General features: G+C 36.9%; 1 long non-coding RNA gene across 1 annotated transcript in view; it reads right to left on the bottom strand.

The window, feature by feature from the left end:
- Positions 1 to 371: 371 nt before the first annotated feature.
- The window catches only part of LOC140848158 (uncharacterized), a 62017-nt gene continuing 37850 nt past the window's right edge, over positions 372 to 24538 (bottom strand). The window contains exon 3 of the long non-coding RNA XR_012128710.1: positions 372 to 954. This is a non-coding gene — a long non-coding RNA (uncharacterized lncRNA). The remainder of the gene's footprint in view (positions 955 to 24538) is intronic.

Raw genomic sequence — 24538 nt, forward strand, 5'->3', positions numbered from 1 at the left:
GAGGAAGATACACAATAGTATATTTTTAAGAGCAGGAACTCTGATTTCAGCCAGACCTGAGTCTGCTACTTATTCAGTGTATTGACCTTGGACAAGTTATTTAACTTCTCTGTGTTTCAGTTTTCTTATCTATAAAAAGAAGATAAAATTACCCACCTCATAGGATGGTTGTGAAGATTAAGTGAGAGAATTCATGCTGGCGCATTACGTTGCCAGGCACATAAGAAATTCTATGCATATGTTAGTTATTGTTGCTTTTCAGCACCATAAATCTCATATAACTATTGGTGATTATTAAAGAATCATAAAAAAAAAATTTAGTTTTACCACTAAAGTAGAAACCTTAACATGAAAACTACTAAAGTGTTGTTTGTTATGATATGGATCTTGGGAAGTAGTTGGCTGTGTATTTGTAGGTTATTAGTTAACTAGTCCTTTATAAAATAAATGTCTGTAGAAACTATAAGCTTGACTGGGTTCAGTTGGGGAGGCCCAGAATGGTAGATCTTGGAAAATAGGCAATTAACTTAGGCATAGTATCTGTTTAATGGTAAATCTTGGAAAATAAGCAATTAACTTAGTTATGTTATCTGTTTAATGAATCCTGTGTCCTTAGGTTATATCTTAATCACCACTTGCTTGCCAAATGGGACAAAGGAAAATGTATCTATAAATTAAAGATGGTTGAAAATGTTTGAAGATTTTCAACATGGAAACATTCTTCCAAACAGAAAGAAAATGCGTAAACTCAGTCTCTCTCTGTCCAAACTGTAGGATGGAGAGTTTTTGCTGTTGTTTGCTTGCTTGTTCTTCATTGTCCTATTGTGTTTTATGTTCTTGGTTTTTTTGTCATTAACAACTTTTGGAAATTGGAATAACCATTGGCAATCATTAGTTACTGTAAAATCTTTCCTGATAATCCATGTGAGGTACTCAGAGACTTGCCAAGAAATGCTGGGGAAAAAAATGAAAAAAATAAACAATTGTTAAGTAAGCTGAGTTCTTTAAACAAGTGTGAGGAGAATAATGTACCATCATTACAACAGCAGATGATGAAAATGACAATGCAAATATTGTATTAACCAATATATGTCTTGACTGAATTTTTAAATTTCTCTTCATATGATTGTACACTTTTTAATGAGATTATTCATTATATGCATAATCAAATGTGATTTAAATTTTATACCACTGTAACACTTTTGATATAAATTCACTTACAAATAAGAAAAACTAGACTTTTGTAAGAATATGTGCCCTTAATATTATATATTTAATGTTATCATATTTATAATTCATCAATTCTTGCAGAGATTTCCACAGTCCAAGAAAAAATGAGATCTGAATGAATCAAGGGTAGTAGTTTCAAAAGCGTATGTTCCCAAGGATGTGAGACACACAGGCGATGAGGAAAGAGCCTTATTCTCCTTATGCATACCAGACTTAATGAAGGCCTTAGCCTTCAGTAGTATAGGATGAAAAAAGAGGAAATAATAAGAATAGATATGAGTCAGTTTTATAACCTGTAAAATGGCTTACAAACATCTATTTTTGTCTACTTTTTCATAGTTATATCCTGAGCACTCACAGTGGTGTCTGGAACATGGCAGGTGGTTCAATCACTACTTGCTGAGTGAATGAATACTAGGACATGATATTCATGCTTCATGTTTGAATTTCAGGTCTGAATTTAAAGATGCATTTAAGCCTTAAATTAGATTAAATTCTTCACCTGCTCAACAAATATGTATTACATGCCTATTTTATGCTCCATAGAATGCAAGATGTTATAGGGAACACAAAAGAAAGAAAGAGTAATGCTAACTTGGAAAGCTGATAATAACTGAGTATGAGGTGGGAGTGACAGACATATAAACAAATAATCATAGAACATTGTTATGAGAGTGATGTGAATGGTATAAGCATAGCCCTGTGGTCCACTGAAAGAATCACTAATGATTTATTTCAGGTGCCTCTATGAAGAAGTGGAGAATGAATTGAAAAGGTTGGCTTTAGCTTCTCTTGAACTTTTCCAGACTTAGCTTTCTCAGCACAGCTGTATGCTGATTTTCCTTCCACTTCTTTAAGGTCTCATTTGCCTCCTTCACTGGGTCATCTTCCTTTTCCCAACCCCTAAGGATTTAAGGAGCAATTGGAATATGAGCAAAAATTGATAGTTATCTTAAATTACTATTTCAAGAAGTTTGGTAGTAAAGGAAAAGGAGAAAGCAGAGAAAATGAAAAAGTGAAATGAGAGGCACTGGAAGGGATAGGAATGAATAATATTTGGGGGCAGAGAAATAAAACCAGAGAACAAACTATTAAAGATTCAACAGTAAAATCAGATAACCAATAAAACAAGGTCATAGTTTGCAACAACTATTTCAGAGCCTTCCTTTTCCTCCTATTGAAATTTCTCTCCAGTTGAAACCCCAGCTGATGGCTTTGCCCTGAATAGGGAAAATGTAAATCACTAAAATGAGAATGTCCTAGGCCCTCTTATCATCAAATTTTCAAGATAATAATATCAGGAGGCACTCAAGATGGTGGCATGAGTAGGGTGGTGGAAATCTCCTCCCCAAACCATATATATTTTTGAAAATACAGCAAATAAAACTATCATAAAAGAGACACCAGAAGATACAGTACAACATCCAGCTACATCTACATCTGCAAGAACTCAGCATCTCACAAAAAGGGTAAGACACAAAGCTGTGACCTGATGGGACCCAAGCACTTCCCCCACCCCAGCTCACCAGCAGAAGGAAAAGAATCAGAGTTGGGAGGGAGTGGAAGTACAGGACTGCTAAGCAACCAGCCCTAGTAATCTGCACTGGGAGCACAGACACAAATCGCACAGTGGACTGGATATTAGAGAAACAAAAAAGTAAAATTCAAGATGGAGACTGTGAGCAGGTCCCCACAGTGGGTTCCCCTGGGACAAAAGAAAAGCTGGTGCTTTAAAAGTCTTAAAGGGACAAGAGTTTAACAGGTGGACAAAATTGTCCCAACACACTCAGCCCAGCAGGCTGGGAATCTTAAGGAACTTCAGGCACCCTAACCCCCTGGGTAGCAACGCAGCTCCAAAGCCCCTCACGGCAATAAGCAGCCTGCGATTCATTCCCCTTGGCTGACACTGCAAACACACTAGCTGACCCACCACTGCTGTGGAGCAGCTGGAGAGCATCCCTGCCCACAGCAACCACACAGAGTTCTCCCCCAGCACACAGCTAACCAGGACAGACCCAGAGGCAACCCCCAGTGTGCAGCTGCCCAACACAGACAGAGGAAGCCATTGCAAGGTCTGGAAGGCATGAAGGGGCACTGTTTTCACAGGACAATACACCCAGCACATCTGCAAACCCCTGCAGTGTGCTAGGCTATCCATAGGGCCACCCCACCCATGGCAGTTTAGGAGATTAACCCAGAGACTGTTCCCTGTGTGCATGTAACCAGCACAGGCAGAGGAAAAGGGCAAGGTGACCAGCAAGCAGGAAGGGACTTTGTTCTCCCAGCTGACACACATACCACCTGCCAGCAATCACTTCTATCACCATGAAAAGGTGGAAGAACTTGGTCCAGTCAAAAATCACTCAAACAACCCCAGAGAGAGGGCCTGGCTAGATAGATATAACCAATCTTCCTGAAAAAGAATTCAAAGTAAAAGTCATAACTGTGCTGATGGACCTGCAGAGAAATATGCAAGAGCTAAGGGATGACGTCCGGAGGGAACAAAAATGAAACAATCAATAGAAGGACTTAAGAGCAGGCTGGATGAGGTGCAAGAGACTGTTAATGGAATAGAAATCAGAGAACAGGAATACAGAGAAGCTGAGGCAGAGAGAGCTAAAAGGATCTCTAGGAATGAAAGAATATTAAGAGAACTGTGTGATCGATCCAAATGGAACAATATTCACATTATAGGGGTACCAGAAGAAGAAGAGAGAGAAAAAGGGTAGAAAGGGTCTTTGAAGAAATAATAGGTGAAAACTTCCCCAAGCTAGGGAAGGAAATACCCTCTCAGATCATGGAAGCCCACAGACCTCCCAACACAAGGGACCCAAGTAGGACAACACCAAGACATATAATAATTCAAATGGCAAAGATCAAAGACAAGGACAGGGTATTAAAGGCAGCCAGAGAGAGAAAAATGGTCACCTACAAAGGAAAACGCACCAGGCGATCATAAGATTTTTCAACAGAAACCTTACAGGCCAGAAGAGAATGGCATGATATATTTAATGCAATGAAACAGAAGGGCCTTGAACCAAGAATACTGTATCCAGCAAGATTATCATTTAAATTTGAAGGAGGGATTAAACAATTTCCAGACAATCAAAAGGTGAGGGAATTTGCCTCCTACAAACCACCTCTACAGGGTATTTTAAAGGGACTGCTCTAGATGAAATACCCCTAAGGCTAAATAAAATCACAGCAAAGAAAGCAGATCAACCAAATACTACCAAAAGGCAAAAAAAAATAAAATTAACTATCCACAAAAGCAGTCAAAGGAAATACAAAAGAGTACAGAATAAAATACCTAACATATAAAGAGTAGGGGAAGAAGAATAAGAAGGGAGAGAAATAAAGAATAATCAGACAGCATTTATAATAGCATAATAAGTGAGTTATAATTAGATGGTTAGATAGTAAAGAAGCTACCCTTGAACCTTTGGTAACCACTACTCTAAAGTCTGCAATGGCAATAAGTACATATCTTTCAATAATCACCCTAAATGTAAATGGACTGAGTGCACCAATCAAAAGACACAGAGTAACAGAATGGATAAAAAAGCAAAATCCATCTATATGCTGCTTACAAGAGACTCACATCAAACCCAAAGACATACACAGACTCAAAGTGAAGGGATGGAAAAAGAGATTTCATGCAAACAATAGGGAGAAAAAAGCAGGTGTGGCGGTACTTGTATCACACAAAAGAGACTTCAAAACAAAGAAAGTAACAAGAGACAAAGAAGGACATTACATAATGAAAAGAGGTCAGTCCAACAAGAGGATATAACCATTATAAATATATATGCACACAACACAGGAGCACCGACATATGTGAAACAAATACTAAAAGAATTAAAGTAGGAAATAGAATGCGATGCATTCATTTTAGAAGACTTCAACACACCACTCACTCCAAAGGACAGATCCACCAGACAAAAAATAAGTCAGGATACAGAGGCACTGAACAACACACTAGAACAAATGGACCTAATAGATACATACAGAACTCTACACCCAAAAGCAGTAGGATACACATTCTTCTCTAGTGCACATGGAACATTTTCCAGAATAGACCACATGCTAGGCCACAAAAAGAGCCTCAGTAAATAAAAAACATTGAAACTCTACCAACCAACTTCTCAGACAACAAAGGCATAAGACTAGAAATAAATTGTACGAAGAAAACAAAAAGACTCACAAAGGCATGGAGGCTTAACAACATGCTCCTAAATACACAATGGATCAATGACCAAATTAAAACAGAGATCAAGCATTATATGGAGACAAATGACAATAATAGCACAATGTCCCAACTTCTGTGGGACGCAGCAAAGGAAGTTCTAAGAGAAAAGTATATTGCAATCAAGGTCTATTTAAAGAAGGAAGAACAATCCCAAATGAATAGTCTAAAGTCACAATTATTGAAATGGGAAAAAGAAGAACAAATGAGACCCAAAGTCAGCAGAAGGAAGGACATAATAAAGATCAGAGAATAAATAAATAAAATTGAGGAGATTAAAACAATAGAAAAAATCAATGAAACCAAGAGCTGGTTCTTTGATAAAATAAACAAAATATATAAAGCCTTAGCCAGATTTATTAAGATAAAAATAGAATCTACACACATAAATAGAATCAGAAATGAGAAAGGAAAAATCACAACAGACACCACAGAAATACAAAGAATTATTAGAGAATAGTATGCAAATCTATATGCTAACAAGCTAGAAAACCTAGAAGAAATGGATAACTTTCCCTAAAAATATGACATTCCAAGACTGACCAAGGAAGAAACAGAAAATCTAAACAGACCAATTACCAGCAACAAAATAGAATCAGTAATCAAAAAACCCACCAAGAACAAAACCCCTGAACCAGATGGATTCAATGCCGAATTTTCTCAGACATATAGAGAAGACATAATACCCATTCTCCTTAAAGTTTTCCAAAAAATAGAAGAAGAGGGTACTTCCAAACGCATTCTATGAAGCCAGCATCACTCTAATACCAGGCAAAGACACCATAAAAAAAGAAAATTACAGACCAATTTTCCTGATAAACATAGATGCAAAAATACTCAACAAATTATTAGCAAACCAAATTCAAAAACACATCAAGAGGATCATATACACCATGATCAAGTGGGATTGATCTCAGGGATGCAAGGATGGTACAACATTCAAAAATCCATCAACATCATCCCCCACATCAACAAAAAGAAGGACAAAAACTACTTGATCATCTCCATGCTGAAAAAGCATTCAACAAAATACAACATCCATTCATGATAAAAACTCTCAGCAAAATGAGTATACAGGACAAGTACCTCAACATAATAAAGGCCATATAAGAGAAAATGACAAACCCACAGCCAACATCATACTTAACAGTGAGAAGCTGAAAGCTTTTCACCTAAGATCAGGAACACAGAGATGTGCACTCTCCCCACTGTTATTCAACATAGTACTGGAGGACCTAGCCATGGCAAGCAGACAAAACAAAGAAATAAAAGGCATCCAGAATGATAAAGAAGTCAAACTGTCACTGTTTGCAGATAACATGATATTGTACATAAAAAATCCTAAGGACTCCACTCCAAAACTACTATAACTAGTATCTGAATTCAGAAAAGTTGCAGGTTACAAAATTCACATACAGAAATATGTTGCTTTCCTATACATTAACAATGAACTAGCAGAAAGAGAAATCAGGAAAACAAATCCATTTACAATTGCATCAAAAAGAATAAAATACCTAGGTATAAACCTAACCAAGGAAATGAAAGACCTATAGCCTGAAAACTGTAAGACACTCTTAAGAGAAATTAAGGGGGATACTAACAAATGGAAACTCATCCCATGCTCCTGGCTAGGAAGAATTAATATTGTCAAAATTGCCATCCTGCCTAAAGTAATCTACAGAGTAAATCCCTATCAAAATACCAACAGCATTCTTCAATGAACTGGAACAAATAGTTCTAAAATTCATATGGATCCACAAAAGACCCCAAATAGACAAAGCAATCCTGAGAAGGAAGAATAAAGCAGGGGGCATCTCGCTTCCCAACTTCAAGCTCTACTACAAAGCCACAGTAATAAAGACAATTTGGTACTGACACAAGAACAGACCCACAGACTAGTGGAACAGAATAGAGTCCAGATATTAATCCAAACATATATGGTCAATTAATATACTATAGAGGAGCCATGGATATACAATGGGGAAATGACAGCCTCTTCAACAGCTGGTGTTGGCAAAACTGGACAGCTACATGCAAGAGAATGAAACTGGATCATTGTCTAACCCCATACACAAAAGTAAATTTGAAATGGATCAAAGACCTGAATGTAAGTCATAAAACCATAAAACTCTTAGGAAAAAACATAGGCAAAAATCTCTTGGACCTAAACATGAGCAACTTCTTCATGAACGTATCTCCCTGGGCAAGGGAAACAAAAGCAAAAAACGCACAAGTCGGACTATATCAAGCTGAAAGCTTCTGTACAGCAAAGGACATCATCAATAGAACAAAAAGGCATCCTACAGTATGGGAGAATATATTCATAAATGACATATCCAACAAAGGGTTGACATCCAAAATATATAAAGAGCTCATGCACCTCAACAAACAAAAAGCAAATAATCCAATTAAAAAATGGGCAGAGGATCTAAACAGACAGTTCTCCAAAGAAGAAATTCAGATGACTAACAGGCACATGAAAAGATACTCCACATCACTAAAAATCAGAGATATGCGAATTAAAACCACAATGAGATATCACCTCACATCAGTTAGGATGGCCAACATCCAAAAGACAAACAACAACAAATGCTGATGAGGATGTGGAAAAAGGGGAACCCTCTTACACTGCTGGTGGGAATGTAAATTAGTTCAAGCATTGTAGAAAGCACTATGGAGGTTCCTCAAAAAACTCAAAATAGAATATCATTTGACCCAGGAATTCCACTCCTAGGAATTTACCCTAAGAATGCAGAAGCCCAGTTGGAAAAAGACATGTGTACCCCTATGTTTATCTCAGCACTATTTACAATAGCCAAGAAATGGAAGCAACCTAAGTGTCCATCAGTAGATGAATGGATAAAGAAAATGTGGTACATATACACAATGGAATATTGTTCAACCACAAGAAGAAAACAAATCCTACCATTTGCAATAACATGGATGGAGCTAGAAGGTATTTTGCTCAGTGAAATAAGCCAGGTGGAGAAAGACAAGTGTCAAATAATTTCACTCATCTGTGGAGTATCAGAACAAAGCAAAAACTGAAGTAACAAAACAGCAGCAGACTCACAGCACCCAAGAATGGATTAACAGTTACAAAGGGAAAGGGACTGGGGAGGATGGGTGGGAAGGGAGAGATAAGGAGAAAAGGGGGCAGAGAAAATGTGGAGGGGAGGTGCCACAGGGAAGGCAGTACAACACAGAGAAGACAAGTAGTGGCTCTATAGCATCTTACTATGCTGATGGATAGTGACTGTAATGGAGTTTGTGGTGAGGACTTCATAATAGGCGGAGTCTAGTGGCCATAATGTTGCTTATGTAATTGTAGATTAATGATATCAAAAAAAAAGATAATAATATTAGCACACATCCCTTCCTTCCCACTCTCACCCCACCTCTTTGGCAAGTGAAGAGGGATTTCTCCAACAGGCCCCACCTCCCAGCTTGTTCTCACATCCTCCCTTTAACCACACTCTCCTACTTCAAGAAAACTTCATAGAAGTCTTTCTCTTTGTCAGTATGACAATAAGAATCCCTGGGAACCTCTCACCTTCTATCCATGCAAAATTATGATAATTTACCATGATTCTCTAAGCAATGGTTGATTTGGGAGGCAAAAATATCCATGAGAAGTCCTACACAGTTGTAAGTGAATATAAGATATACATTCTCCAGTATAAACAGTTAGGAGATACAGTGAAGGAAAATTTTCTGCCTTTTGCCACATGACAAGTAAGAAGGAAAGGCTTAGAAGAATCCTACCCAGCAGAATTATAATAGACTTTATTTAGGTTCATTAAGAATAACAAGTTCCTCAGCATATTATTTTTTAAATAATTTAAACTTCTTTAAAAATTCCAATTTAATACTATATGAACTGCTTTAGTTTGCATGGTGTTACAATTTTCAGATAAAAATAAACAGAAGCCCAATATTCTTTTCGCTTTGGCATTTAGACTTTTAGTATGATTTTTTTTAAAGCAGGCTTCCCTTCTGGGTGTAAGGAGAACTTCTAGCTGTAAGAGTCAATCAGAGAGGGTATTTGTGAGTAGGAGTTGTGAAAAATTGCCAACTTGACCTTGAAAATAATGAAAAATAACTGAGACTAGTCTCAATGAGCATTTATTTCCCATGTGCTGCAGGTTCACATTTTTAATTTAGTTTAAATTTCTGTCCCCTACCAACTACTCACAAATATTCATGTACACGATTAACATCATAATGTATATTAACAAGCCTTCACAGCTGGTTAAGAAGCTTCTTCTATCAGGCTAATAATATCACTTTAACTCAATGATGCTGTGCATAATACAGTCTAATAAAATTGTGTCATGTGCACTAAAAAGCAGTCAGAATAAAATAGTTCACTCACCCAACGAGGTAACAGCTAGGAATACAGCTATACTAGTAATATCCTGATTTATGTATCTCAGTGGAATTTGTGTCCTTGTATATATTTCTTTGATTCCACATATGCGCATGCAGTGGGTAGATATAAAATGAAAGAATCTCAGAGTTGTGAAAGAGAACAAAAGGTCATCTACTGCAACGAACTGTTTAATATTTATCTCAACAACATTTGTTCCAGGTGGTCATCCAGCATGTATCTGAAACCCTCTCTTTATCTCCCATCATCTCACCCTTACCAATTCCCAGAAATGGCAAGAAGGAGTAAAGTATCTTTAGAAAAGAGGTTTTCAACCTTGGCTGCATAATGGAAAATATGTGGAAGACTTTAAAAATCTCCATGCTGAGGCTCAGACCCGATTAACTAAGTCAGAATCTCCGGGGTTGAGGCCCAGAAATCAGAATTTTAAAAGATGTTTCAAGTGATACCAAATGCAACCAAAGTTGAGAATCACTTCTCTGGAGGCAATAACATACTGAAGATAATAAAATTGTTTTTATAGGAAGCCAAAATTGGTCACTCTGAATCTTTGACTTATTGGTCTGAAAGAAATTTTCTTGGGAATTCTCTGATGAATCTAAGGAAAAGATTCTCTACTGCTTGCTAGATGAAAAAGTAAATAATAGGTTATTTTTATAAAGCACGACTGAAAGGTTCAGAACTATGAGTAACAGACATCATATATAACTACCGTTTTTTTTCCCTTGCCCTTAAAGGAATATCTCTTTCTTTAAATTTTTACACATTTGAGCAGAAGAGAAACCCTTGTCTTAAGAGGATTAGATGAAAAAAGTTTCATGTAGAGTCTGGCTCTATGTACAGGATCTTGTTGCTGCTTCTCTACCCAGGAGATGTCTGCCCGTCTCTTTCTCATGTGAGATATGATAACAACCAAGTAAATAATTTCTTTTAGGATGCTAAATGATGGGCTTCCTCTATACTCTAGCAGAGTTACTGTGAAGCAACAATCATGCAAAAATCAGGACATAATGACTATAAAACATTAAAACTAAAATATCCTGAGATATTGTTCCCTTCCTTTTTTGTTATATATAGATAAATAATATCTTAGGAACTAAATGGTCTAAGTCTACAGTATCATGTTCTCCTAGTGGTTGATATCAAGTCTATTCACTCTAAGAGAAAGAAAGTGTTAGGCAGGAAGCCAGAAATAAACGGGAGGAGAGGTGGGGGTGACCACAGAGAAGTTGAGACTAGCGCGTTGAGACTACAGATAGATTCCACCAATGAGAAAATCCCTAGCAGTAGGAGTAAAATCACAGACATTCCACAAGCTAGAGTCCAACTGGGCATGCTGCTGGGGTGTCCTAAAGTGACCTTTCTTCATTATACAGTCATTAAAATAAATCTGCGTGTTGACAGGCTGGCAAAGATGTAAGCTAATTTCTACTGTGCATGCTCTTTCCCAGAATCCTCTCTGATAGCCCACCAAGTGAGGCAAAACTGCAATACAAATTTATTTTAATGAGAATTTTAAAGCATGACTAGTCTGAGGGACCATTAAATGGGTGATAATCCACTAGTGCTGGATGGTACACTACCAGAACTTTATAGTCTCAGGACTGAGCAATTAAAAGAATGGAGTTGCCATTAACTGGTCAGGGGAAAACTCAGGAAGGAGAAAGGTTTGGATGGACATAGTTTTGGACCTGTTAATATTTTGGTACACGTTAGTTGGTAGTTGTATATTTAAGTTAGTTATTCAAGGGAGAGGTCTGAACTATAAATATTATAAAGATAAACATTTGTTAGTCACCACCATGTAGATGATATTTAAAGTATGATTTTGGATAGGACTACCAAAGAAATGACTATAGCTAGAAAAGAGAAGAAGCACAAAGATTGAGCCCTAGTGCATCTGATATAAAGAAATAATAACTAGGAAAGAAAATGGAAAAGTAGCAGTCAATGAGGTAGTTGAAAAACCAATAAAGTGTGTTCCGTATGCCAAGTGAAGGGAGGGTGTGTTCAACTGTGTCAAATACTGCTGAAAGTCTAATAAGAAGAGGACTTGAGGTTGAAAATGATATTGACAGGAGTGGTTGCTCTGTATGACAAGAGCAAAGGCTTATTTAGAGCAGATTGAAGAAAGAATGGAAATAGAAGATTGAGGACTGAGTACACAAATACATTTTTCCTTGGGTCTTGGTGCAAAGGGAAGAAGAGAATTGTCATGTAGTATATAGAAAAGAAAGTGAGGTCAAGCGCAGGGTGATTTTTTTTTTTGAAGATAGAAACAAAAGGTGTTTGATTACTATTAGGAAAAATTCATTAGGAGGAAATCAAATGTGTGAGAGGTGGGGAGAATAGTTGGATGATATCCTTGAGTGGAAGAGAAGGGAAAATATCTAATACACAAGTTGAGGGATTGGCCTTACCTAGAGGCAATAGCATTTATCCTTAATAAAGGGGAAAAGCAAAGCATATGGTCCCAGATGCCTTAGGGTGGATAGAAAAAGTGGTGTTGCTTTTGAAAGGTCTTTAAGTGTTGCTTCTATTTTCTCAGGAAAAGAGGAAGAAAGATTATAAACTAAGAATGGGGATGAGGGAGGAGATGTGAAGTGTTTAAGGGGAAAGGATAAGGAATGAAATAATTATCTAAGTCTAGCAGAGTGGGTGTATAATTGCTAGGCAGCATTAAGAGCTCTCTTAAGGTTAATGGTCATGAACATAAAATGAGACCAGTCAGCATGGTTGTGTTTTTGTTTAGTCATGTCAACTAAACAAGTACAGGCATGCAAGAGGCCTAATATTGGGTTTAACCAGGATTGAAGTCAAGTGAGAACAACATAGTGAAAAAGTGGAAAGAGGCTAAGAGTGTAGACAGGTAGTTAATATAATGACTGACTACAGAATTCAAGCTGAATAACAAAGGAAGTGAATACATGAGCAATGAGATAGTGACAAGGAAGTAGGATAGATACTTTATTGATCCTGGTGCGTTCAAAGGATTGTTGGAATTGAGATAAGGGAAGAAATGAACTAGAACAATTAGAGGAAGTGTTAGTATGGAAAGCTTGAAATTGAAATCAGGCAGGGGTTTCAGTTACTGACAAACACAAGGTTCTAAGCTAAGACCTACAGAGTGGCTGAGAAGAGATAAGGTTAAACTGAAAAATCAAGCAATTAGAAGGATCATCCATGTGTAAAAAGAAATCATAAGAATCAAGACAGCTATATTATTGGAGAGAGTGACAGAAATAAGGACAATCTTCTGGGAGTCAGTACATGGCTGCCAGCAGGCAGGATAGTGGGTAGAATAGACATCTAATGACAAAAGAGCCAAATCTTGGGAGGGAGATGGTTTAGAGGTGGTTTCGGATATTTCTTCTTCTTGCAGCATACTTGTTTTCATCTAGTTTATCATTGATATATTTGTTTAACACATATTCTACATTTTTATTTGTGATTTGGTTGAAATTACAGAACAAAATAAGTCAAAGTCTCTGAACCATGCCACTTGAAACCTCTCTCGAGGTTGATATAGATCCATTAATAAACATCTAATTAATTATGCTATGGTTTAAACATCTCATTATTTTGGCCATCCATATGGATGTCCAGTATTGTGAAACATATCATCTTTACTGAAATTTTGATATTTTATATCAATTGCAATGTTTTTCAGACTAGCAACATATGCTGCTCCTAGAAGTTCACAGATTCATTCTCAGAGACTCTCAAGTTCCATATTAAAATTATTCTAATGTCCTTTAATTTTAATAAAAATATCTTAAAAATTGATATAGACATATTCGATATCTTTAGATGACCTCTTTATAGTTGAGGACTACCACATTTCTGTTCCTGGATCTACATTTATCCTCACATTGTTACCAAGAAGTACTACTTTGTTAGCCAAAAAAAAGCAGAGGATGCCTTAATACTTAGATGATGCATACCCACAAAAAAGCAGGCCAAATGACATCATCATGTCCTCTATAAGTGATGATTTTTCAGTGTTTCAAATAAAGAAAAGACGTGGGTGACCTGAATCATCATCACATGGCATATGGTAGAATTGGAAGATCAAACCCATGAAATCCATATTACGTTTACATTGCTAACAGTGATTTTAGTTCATCTCAACAATATTAACTGTCATGTGAAATCAATGGGATGAATTTAAATTGTATTGGTTCTGTAGCTTTATTAGCATTCATGTTGGATGATCTTGGTATGTAATTTTATGTTTATTTAGTTATTAAAGTAAGAATAGTTTTGATAGATTCTATCCTCTTTCCTCTCTATGGGGTTTAATTATTATTCAGGTTGGAGAAATACCAGTCTTTTCCATTTTTCTTATATTTCTAATCTAATGACTCTAATTTTAAATGTGAGAGAGTAAAATATCCAATATGTCCTGTCCTTTACGACTCCATGCTAGCAACCAGAAAACGACCCATTTTTCCACATCTTCCAAAGTCACTTTTGTATTAGTAACATCTCCTCCCAATCTCAATAACTTAAAATAACAAAAGTTTATATTTACCTCATACAACAAATCTCATTCAGATCAGCAGAGATTCTCTCCTTAACATAGGCACTCAGATTACCCATGCCAATAGACATCGTCTGGACGTAAGTGTCCCCAGTCACCAGAACAGTGGCAAACTGTACACTGGCTTTTTAAAGTTGCCTCTAGAAATGCTACAATTATTTCTAAACACATTTCATTGGCCAGAAAACTTACATGGCTGTCCCTTCAAAGGGGAGTAAGGAAGAATAGTCCTACCACATAAGTGGTAAGGGAATTGGAAAGATTTAGTGGGCATTACAAATGACTGCCCATATACCTAGAATCTTCCAAGACGAATACCATATTCACCAGTTTAGAATCAACACTGTGTCAGTTATAGGTCAATAGAAATTGAGTCTAGGTAATTTAAGCAATAAGAAGGAATTCATTAAAAAAACTAAAAAGAGAAGATTAAATACCTATGGTTAGAAATGTAAAAAAACAGAGCAGTTCTGGGTGTCTCAGTAATAACAAAAATGAATGTGGCCTTTTCATGGTGTCCCCATTGGGGTGAAGAAAACCACTCAAATTCAGTCTTTCTGATGCGCATCCAGTGGGTGGGAATTGATTGGCTATATTAAGTCATATGCTCAGCCCCTGGCAAGGGGACATCCAGCATACTAATATCTCATTCCAGTGGGGAAAGAGGTAATTTCCCAAAAGAAAAATCAGTGTTGTCGTGAAAAGAAGTAAGGACATAGGAAAGCCAAAATGCAACCTTTTTTCCCTTCTGACAATTTCAACTTCATTAAGGTATCTTCTGGCATCTTTTCTGTTCTTAATTCCTTAAGAGTTTCTTGTTGTTTTCAGGACCATGGGTTGGGAGACTGACTAGAGAGAGATCCTGTCTGCCTGTAATTATCTTTCCTATTCGCACACCACATAGTTGAAATTGTCCACCATTTTAGACATTATTTTATGTAGTCGTCATCTTCAGGAGGGATTTAACACCAAACAATCATCACTAAAACAATTCATGGATCAATTTGTGAGAATAATGACCATAATTCATCAGAGCTAGGCCATATGGGAAAGAAATAAAGGACCATGAGGACATGCATCCTGGGAAATAATAATTTAAGGAGTGTGGGGTGGCTCTAGAGAGAGTCCCTGGGCGGTCTCAAGTATACTAGTATTATGATTGGGAAAAGGAGCCACAGACAAACATTTCTACAGTAAGAGTGTGAACACAAAATGCTTTTTCTCATTCCACACTTGCTGCATCTGACCTTTGAAATTTGGCTAGTATTGAGTTCTTCATGAGTACCACCTGTTTTTCCTACTTTGGAGAATCAGTTATAAATAAAATGAGTTATTAATATTTGGCATTGCAGCTCTGAACACTGAATAGAAAGTTTTACTGACTATTCTGCCGAGTCCTTGAAGACAGATGGACCAAGCATGTGTGCATCATTTCAAAAGGCAGCAGTTTGCAATGGAGGGCCAAAATCTCATTCTGTCCACCCCACCCCCACACACACTGCTTCTGCAGGCTGAGCTGTCTGGATAATCAGAGAGATTTCTGCACATATCAGAAAAATACAATAGCACAAGTCTGGGGTGGGTTTGCATTATATTCAGTTACTTTATCTTTTAAAAGAGACTGATGTCAAAGAGTCTCTAGATAGTCTTATAGAGCACTTTAAAGTGAACAAAATTCTCACAGTAAAATCTCTCATGGGTCGTAAATTAAGCAATCTGGGTGCTACATTTACTCTCTCAGGCCTTAAATAACTGCCCCTTTGCAGAATGGCCCAAATGCAGAAACAAATACAAACCTAACGAAATGAGTTCCCATGCCAGTTTGCTAATAAATTGCCACTTCAGTTCCCTAAATGAATTCCTAGTGGCCTGAAAGAGTGGACATAGATTCTGAACTCTTGTCAAACATTTCAAAAGTAACTTGGAGGCTGGTAGAAAAATTGATAAATTATTTAGATTTTAAAAGATTGAGATGAAATAAAGAAAACATTAGTCATTATATTCATTCCTTAGGCTGCAAAGTTACAGTCAATTCTAAGGGGCAATGTGGGACACAATGATCCTATATTTTAAGGACTCACTCAAAGAATGGACTTCAAAATGCATTATATACAATCAATACTACTGGTTATGATATAGAAATACATTATATACAGTGCTCCTGGCTGCAGTAGAGTAGATTAAGGCAGCTATTTGCTATAGGCTAATTTGGGGGAACAGATACACCTTTGCGGGGTCACTACAGAGACTAGATCTAAACCTAAGTATGTCATTCCCCTGATTAAAATAGTCTTATGGTTCCATTGATCTTAGAATGAAGTCTAAAATTTGTGACATGGCCTATAACATCCTGCCTGATCTAGCCCTTGCCAACCACTCCAGCCTTAGCTCATGCTAAGCCACACTGCAGCCACACTGGCTTCCTTTGAGTTCCTCCAATACCCCAAGCTCCTCCTCCTCCTTGAGTCAGGTTTCTTGCAGATAATGGCCCCTTTTAAAAATGACACTTCTCCATTTGTTTAAGTACTAACTCCTACACATTTGTCAGGCCCCAGATTAGCCTTCCTTAGTCTTCTAACTCCCAGAGGAGGCCAGGTCTCCTTATTACACTCCTTTTTTGAATAAATACATATAATCAAAGGTAATGAAGCCAGGATGTTTATAAATTGATGATGAGCAACCATTTATAACAGTGATGGAGCAAAGACATTTCCAAATTCAGAAACAGGTTGTTTCCAAAATCTCATTCATACACAGATTTTTTTTTTAATTTGAGAATATGTTTTCTCAAACATATCTGGAGTCTCAGGCAAATTCATAAAGATTGGTCCACCCAAAAACATACTTATGTATGGTACTCTCAGGACTATTTCAACTACATTTAGCCAGAGTTTATAAGATTATTTATATAGGGAAAGAGATTTTGAATTATACATAAAGAATACATTTATCCTGTGGCAGCGGCTTTCCCTTGACACTCCCACTCCCAGAACAGAGGCCCTAGGAAAGAAGAGGTGGGAAGAGCAGGACTGCTGTAGGAGCAGAGCCTAGGTTGATATGGCTAAACACCCACACCTCTATACCTCACTTCTCATATGACAGAACCTGAGGTCACATGAGAACAAATAGCGGGGGTATTATATATGGGAAGAGCAGTGTGTGGAAAAGGGTTGTGAGTAATACTGAGAAAATATTGCAAAGGTAAAAGTTGTTTCTTAATCAGATGTGCTTGTATCAGGGAGTACTTGTCCTCATGTCTACTAGCTAAGACACACTCTTATCAAAATAATAACTAGAAGATTTTTCTTCAGCATGAAGCCAGAGAGAAAGTATTTGAATAATTTATGCAAAACCCAAAAGATTTATACCTGCTCTATCCAGAGAACACCTTGCTAGCAGCTGGAACTCTTCTGCATATCTGCCAGACACACAGAGCCTTTTTTCCTTGGATGCCGCCTTTTTTTTTCCACTTTCCTTCTCTTCCTTTCTCATGTTCCCTATTAGCTTTAGTCATTACAGCCTTGCCTCTCAATATAATTTCCAAGGTTAGAGCTTATCCTTCATCATCACATTTTAGATTGGCTTCCTGATGAGATGTTAGGAAAGCAGACACTTTACCCTCACCAGAAACACTTTATAAATCATATTTAAAGTAGTTCTCTTCTGTGAAATTATTTGTAAATAATGCTAACTACTGTGTGTTGATTCCCAGACCTCACTCCTAAATTTAAAGCTCCAGCTTACATTAAGAGTGTTTTGATATTTTTTTTCTCTTCCTCTATTTCTCTTGTCTCATTTTCCACTCATTGCCTCAGATACATGTTAAAACTACATTCGAATCTAGACAAGAGAAAAGGCTGTTGGTTATGGGGTGAGTGGGAGGGGTAAAGGTTGGAAGCGGGCATAACCAGATACATTTTTGTAGAAGAGGACCACAGAGGCAGCAATATGATTGATAAGGGAACAAGAGGAACAAGGGACTTCTTTTAAAGTTGTAATAGTGAAATGAGCACAGTTTTTCCTAAGCTCCTGCGTTTACCTAAGGGTGGCTTCAGCATGCATGTGGCCCCTTTGATCTTTCTGTTTCACCACTTTTGAGAGTACTGCTATGTTTCTCTACCATGAGGAACATTGGCAGTCCAAGTACAATTATAAATGGCAACTGACATTGGTCTTAATCTCAGGGGGAAAAAGGACTGATAGGAATAGGGTAAAATGCAGGATGCCTCAACTAAAAGAGGAAGATGTTACTGGATTCAAGTGGAGTATCCTCATTTAGGAATGTGGACCCTGTGTTATCTGTCTTTTCAATTTTTCAAAAGGAGTCAGAAATCCAGACTTTTTTTGTGAGCTCTCCCAATTTTTTTTCAGTATTGGCTCAAACTAATGATTTTTTACGACTTTATAAGACAGAATGGCATCTTTTTTTCAGGAGACATTGACATCCGTTCTATCTCAACTGACTCATTTGATGAGAACAAGAAGTCCACATGCCAATGCAAATGAAAAAGGGGGAAGAGGTTTAGGAAGAGGAGAGGAATGGGGAAGATGCTCTGTAATGTATAAAGATAATGAGTACTGATGCTTTATTTTTTACCAAAATATATATATTCCACCAAACTGAGTTCTTGAGGTGTCAAAAACATGTATGATGGTGAAAAACTTATAATTTAAAAAAGAAATGCTATAACCTTTAAAATAGGAGATGGAGAAGGCATATTGGGACATAGAAATATGATGTCTCATAATATCTGTTCTTAAAAGTAATTGATATTGTTTAGTAGCAAAAATACAAAGAAATGCCCTGTATGATAAGCAACTAAATTCAAGATACTGAATATCTGAAGTGCAAACTAGCAAGGGTACCAAAGGGCTTTAATTGTATTGCTAGTGTTTTATTTCTTAAGATGGGTGGTGGGTATGTGAATGTTCATTATAAATTGTTACACAATTTTACAATGTCTTAACTATTTCATAATGAGCACATTTTAAACAAGTAAATGGTAGGCCTTTGTCAGACCTATGAATGGTTTTTTTGCCAAACAATGACATTTTCTTTTCAAGGGCAAGAAGGCAAAAAGATCTTACTTTTCTTCCCTGACCATCTGTGAGTTGTTGAAAAACACACCCGAGGTTGGCAGGAACATTGAGGGGTTACCACATTGAGGGGTTGCTAGCTGATAGAACACCATGACTCCAGCAATAGACACCAAATTTCTGTTTGCTCTCTGAACCCAGCTAGAGATGTTTATAAAATAACAATGCTTATAAGTCAGCTGTGATTTCTAGTAGGAAGTAATTAAAAGAGATTAGTAATTCCTGAGTAATAACCAGGTATTACACTGGACATATGAATTGCATCATCACCATCATCATAGTAATTAACATTCATATAGCATTTAACAATATACAAAAAGACTTCAAATACATTATCTTATCTCAGCTTAGCAAAAGCCCTGGAAGGAACAGAGGAAAAGTGATATTTCATTCATAGAGAAAACTGAGTATCAGAGTGATTTACCCAAGGTCAGTGAGCTATTAAGTGTCAGAGCACTGACCTACTGACCTCACACCCAGGTTTTCTGATTCTAAACATTTACTCTTTCTTAATATGTTCTGGGTCAGCTCAGTGGTTGAGTTTGTACAACTTCTAATACTGAGAGGCATTTGATGAGGGGGTTTCGGGATTCCAACCCTCAAAAAGTTATTAATTAATCAAACATCCCTAATCCCCATAGTAGGTTGAAAGGGATCTATGACCATGAGTTTATGAAAACTCTTTCTGGACAATTATCTGCCAATGTCTTATCTTCTCTAATTCCACAGTTTGAGTCTACCTACCTGGCTTGGACCAGGGGTTTGGCCATTTCCCAGACTTAATAACCAATCTCTTCTTAATCATGGATAATTGTTTAAAAAATCTCACACGTAAGAATAATATCTCAGAATTCGAACATTATCTGTCTGACTGCTAGTCCCATCTAATATAGTACTTATGTTCTTGTAACTATAAAGCTTTTTTTTTTTACATATAATTTATTTTCATGTTTTGATTTTATATCCTGGCAACATATTTCTAATTTGTGGTGGCTTTTGGTATTTGATTCTCAAGGGTTTTCCAGTCATACAAGATATCATCTATGAACGGTCATAATTTACATCATTCTTTCCAGTTTTTTACCTAATTTTTTTCTCTCATACAGTTGAATGGTGTAATACCTCCAGTGAAATGGTAATTAGCAGTGGTGACAGTGGGTGATCTTGTCATGTTCCTAACAAGCAAGGGAGCCTCAATGAAGACTCTTTAAATTGCTGCCAGTGTGATGATGTCTGCCCTAGCATCTTAGAGGTACATACCCACTCCTCACTGAGGGAGAGAACATACGTTTTCCAGCTTTGTGAGATGTTATTGATATATAACATATGTAAGTTTCATGTATATAACATGATGATTTGACACACAAATACGAGTTTTAAATGTACCTATTGTCCACGAAGTGATTGCCACAATAAGTTTGGTTAACATCTCATCCTCACATTATTACAACTTTTTTTTGGGGGGGTGGTAAAACACACAAAAAAATCTACTCTTTTAACTTTCAAGGATATACTATAGTACTGTGAGTTATAGTCACCATGCTGTACATTAGATCCCCAGAATTTATCCACTTAGAGCTGGAACTTTGTATCCTTTGACCAACATCTCCCATTTCCCCTATTCCCTAGCCCGCGATGAGTACCTTTTTACTATTTCAAGAGTTCAGCTTTTTAGATTCCATATATGAGAACATAGTATTTGTTTTTCTCTATTTCATATACATATTTATTTAGAACATAATGCCCTCAAGTTCCATCCATGTCACAAATGGAAGGATTTCCTTCTTCTTCATGGTGGAGTAATATTCCATTGTATGTATATACCACTGATCCATTAGTACACACTTAGGTTGTTTCCATACCTTGGCTACTCTGAATAATCCTGCAGTGAACATGGGGGTGCAGATAGTGATTTCAATTTCTTCAGATATACTCAGAAATGAGATTTCTGGATTATATGGTAGTTTTATTTTTGATCTTTTGAGGATCCTCTGTGCTGTTTTCCAATTTACACTTCCATCAACAGGGCACAAGCATTCCCTTTTCTCCATATCCTCATTAACAATTTTTTCTCTTATCTTTTTTATGATAACCATTCTAACAGGTGTGACATGATGTATCTCACTGTGATTTTGATTTGAATTTTCCTGATTATTTATAATGTTGAGTGCCTTTTCATTGGTCATTTGTATGTCTTCCTTGGAAAATGTCTATGCAAGTCCTCTGTTCATTTTTTGATCAGATTGTTTTCTTGCTATTCAGATGTATGAGTTCCTTATATATTTTGGATATTAACCCTTATCAGATAGATGGTTTGCAAGTATTTTGTTGTATCCCATAGGATGCCCTTTCATTTTGCTGAATGTTTCTTTTGCTGTACAGAAGTTTTTAGTTTGATATAGTTCCACTTGTTTATTTTTGCATTTGTTGCTTATGCTTGTGGTGTCATATCGAAAAAAATTGTTGCCAAGACCAGTGCTAAGGAGTGCCTATATTATCTTCCCTATATTATCTTCTAGTAGTTTTACAGTTTGGGGTCTAGACTTAAGTTTTTAATCCATTTTGAGTTAATCGTTGTGTGTGGCATAAAATCCGGTTCTAATTTCATTTGGCCAACCTGTGAGAGGAAGGCATGCATTGGACTCTGGTGTGAGTTTTAAATATGTTTCAATATGTTTTTCTTCTTCTTTCTATGGATTGGTCAAGTTTTTGAATGTTTCTGAAAATCTGACTACTGAAGACTAAAACAAATAGGGGCTTATTTTTTTCATATTACAGATAGCCTAGAAATAAGTATTTATCTCTGTTGGTATTAATGCAGCTGCTCATCTATCATCTAGGCTCTTCTATTTTTCTGCTCTGTCACCCAAAGTGCATTGGATTTTATCTTCATTCTTATTGCCTCATGGTAGGAAAATGGCTTCTGAAGCTTTAGACTCCACATCTGCATTAAAAGTAGGAAAATGGGAGTGGGAAGTGGGCAGGAATGAGGGGATAACTGCCAGCAGTATATGTCCCTTTCAATAGGAAAAACATTTCCTGAGGAACTCTATCAGCATATTTCACTTTAAATCTCATTGGTGAGAACTGGATGACATGGCCACCCTGAATTGCAAGAAAGACTCAGAAAAAAAAGGGAAGTTGTCATAATTGGCTTACCAATCATGCTTCACCATCTGAGACCAAGCATAAACAAAATGAGGCTTCTGTTAGCAAGAAAAAATGACAGGAATGGGTTTAGAGAAGAGAACTAATGGTTTGCCTTAAATATCTGATCTGAAATCATGTTTACTACATTCCTTTAGCAAACATGTGAGTTAAAATCTAGTCATTTCATACAGGTTAAAGAAATATAGAACCATAATAAACTATGGATGCCACTTTCTCCTTACTCTTTCTTATCTATGGCACACTTAATTTTGGTGAAAATTATTTGTATAACTTCTATTAGTTGAGGGAGATCCATGGAATCTGAAAACCTTAAGTTTTCTTCACTCCAAGGATATTGTAGTTTGTGATCTCCCCAATCCCTGCCAACCCCTTCCCTTTCCCTCTCTGAAAATTCATTCATACTTTCATTTCTAGAATCATTTCTATAACCACTGTTAATTAAGAGAGAGCCTGGTGATCATTTAATTAACAAAAAAATCCTGGCTAAAGGTAGAGATCCAGCTTATTTTAAAGCTGTAGAGAAGTTCCTTTTCTTGACAACATTTTTCTCATAACTAGATAACTATTACTTTGTGGTCTTGTAACAAAGTGTTCCAACCATTATCAGACATGTCAACTGCCACTTTGAACAGGTTTGAAATGTCGGGATCTCTAAAAACTGATAAGAAAAATCAGAACCTATTTCAGCTTTTCAAATGCTTCTTGATGTTCCAGGTGACAGATACCCTTATCCTGGTTTTCTCTTCTAAGTAAAATGAAAAAGCAGACCGGGCAGAGTGCCAAAATGAGGCACTTTGTATTAACATTCTTGTTTCCAACATGCTGATTTGGTGGTCTTTTAAGTTGTTTGCTTGCATGGATACAGGAATTTTCCGGTTTTTCATATTCCTCTCTGTTCTATAAAGGAATTAAATGTACTTTCCAAATTTAATCCTATGTGTTTAGCCTCAGAAAGCTCAGTTGAATTTTCTATGCTTCAATAAAAAGTACATTAATTTAACATTCAACAGGTATTTTGGGTTTGATTATGCATGTGTAATAGACACTAATAAAAACTGCAAATACAATAGTAAGAAAATGGTCTCTGCCATAACTGAGCACACAGTAGTGAAGACAGATATGTTAGTTAAAGAAGGCTGCCCAGAGAAACTTAAAATTAAGCCAAGACCTTGTGTTGCTTAAGGAAAGTATTGTTAGCTCCTGAAATAGAACAACTCCAATTTCTCAGCAGCTTAACATGCTAGTAATTTACTTCTTGCTCATGTTACAATCAAATGAAAGTCCTAGGTACCTTCAACTTACACCTCTGTCCTCCTCAGATTTCTCTGAATCCTTTCCAGTTAGATGGTGGAAGGAGAAATAAAGCAAGATTTGCTAGTGGCAGGATGTTGTGGACCAGGCCTGAGAGTGGCACATTACTTCTATCACAATTTTTTTAGTTACACAATCACACTAATTGATAGCGGGGCTAGGAAATGTAGTCTAGCCATGTGCCAAGAAATGGAGAGGAAGAGGTGGATACTAGTGAGCACAAGTACTGCCTCCCCAAAGCTGAAGGGCCAGTTGCAATTTGCTATGAACATTGAAGGGAGAGTGGAGTGGGAGAGGGGTAATGAAGAATGTTACAGTCAGAGAGGACATATAGTAGAAGACCCAGAGGTGAGAGAACATGGCATGTGGGAGCTGAAAGGTGTCCAGTGGGGCTGGAATATGGAAATGAAATTGGTAAAGTGAATGATGGGCAGGTCATAAACATCTTTAAAGACCATTTTAAGGAATAGGGCTTTATCCCAAGAAAACTGGGCTCCTTTAAACCAGGGAATTTTAACCAGGGAAGTAAAATGATCTGGTTGGATATTTA

This window comes from Manis javanica, chromosome 3 (assembly GCF_040802235.1).
Source record: "Manis javanica isolate MJ-LG chromosome 3, MJ_LKY, whole genome shotgun sequence".
NCBI classification, from domain to species: domain Eukaryota; kingdom Metazoa; phylum Chordata; class Mammalia; order Pholidota; family Manidae; genus Manis; species Manis javanica.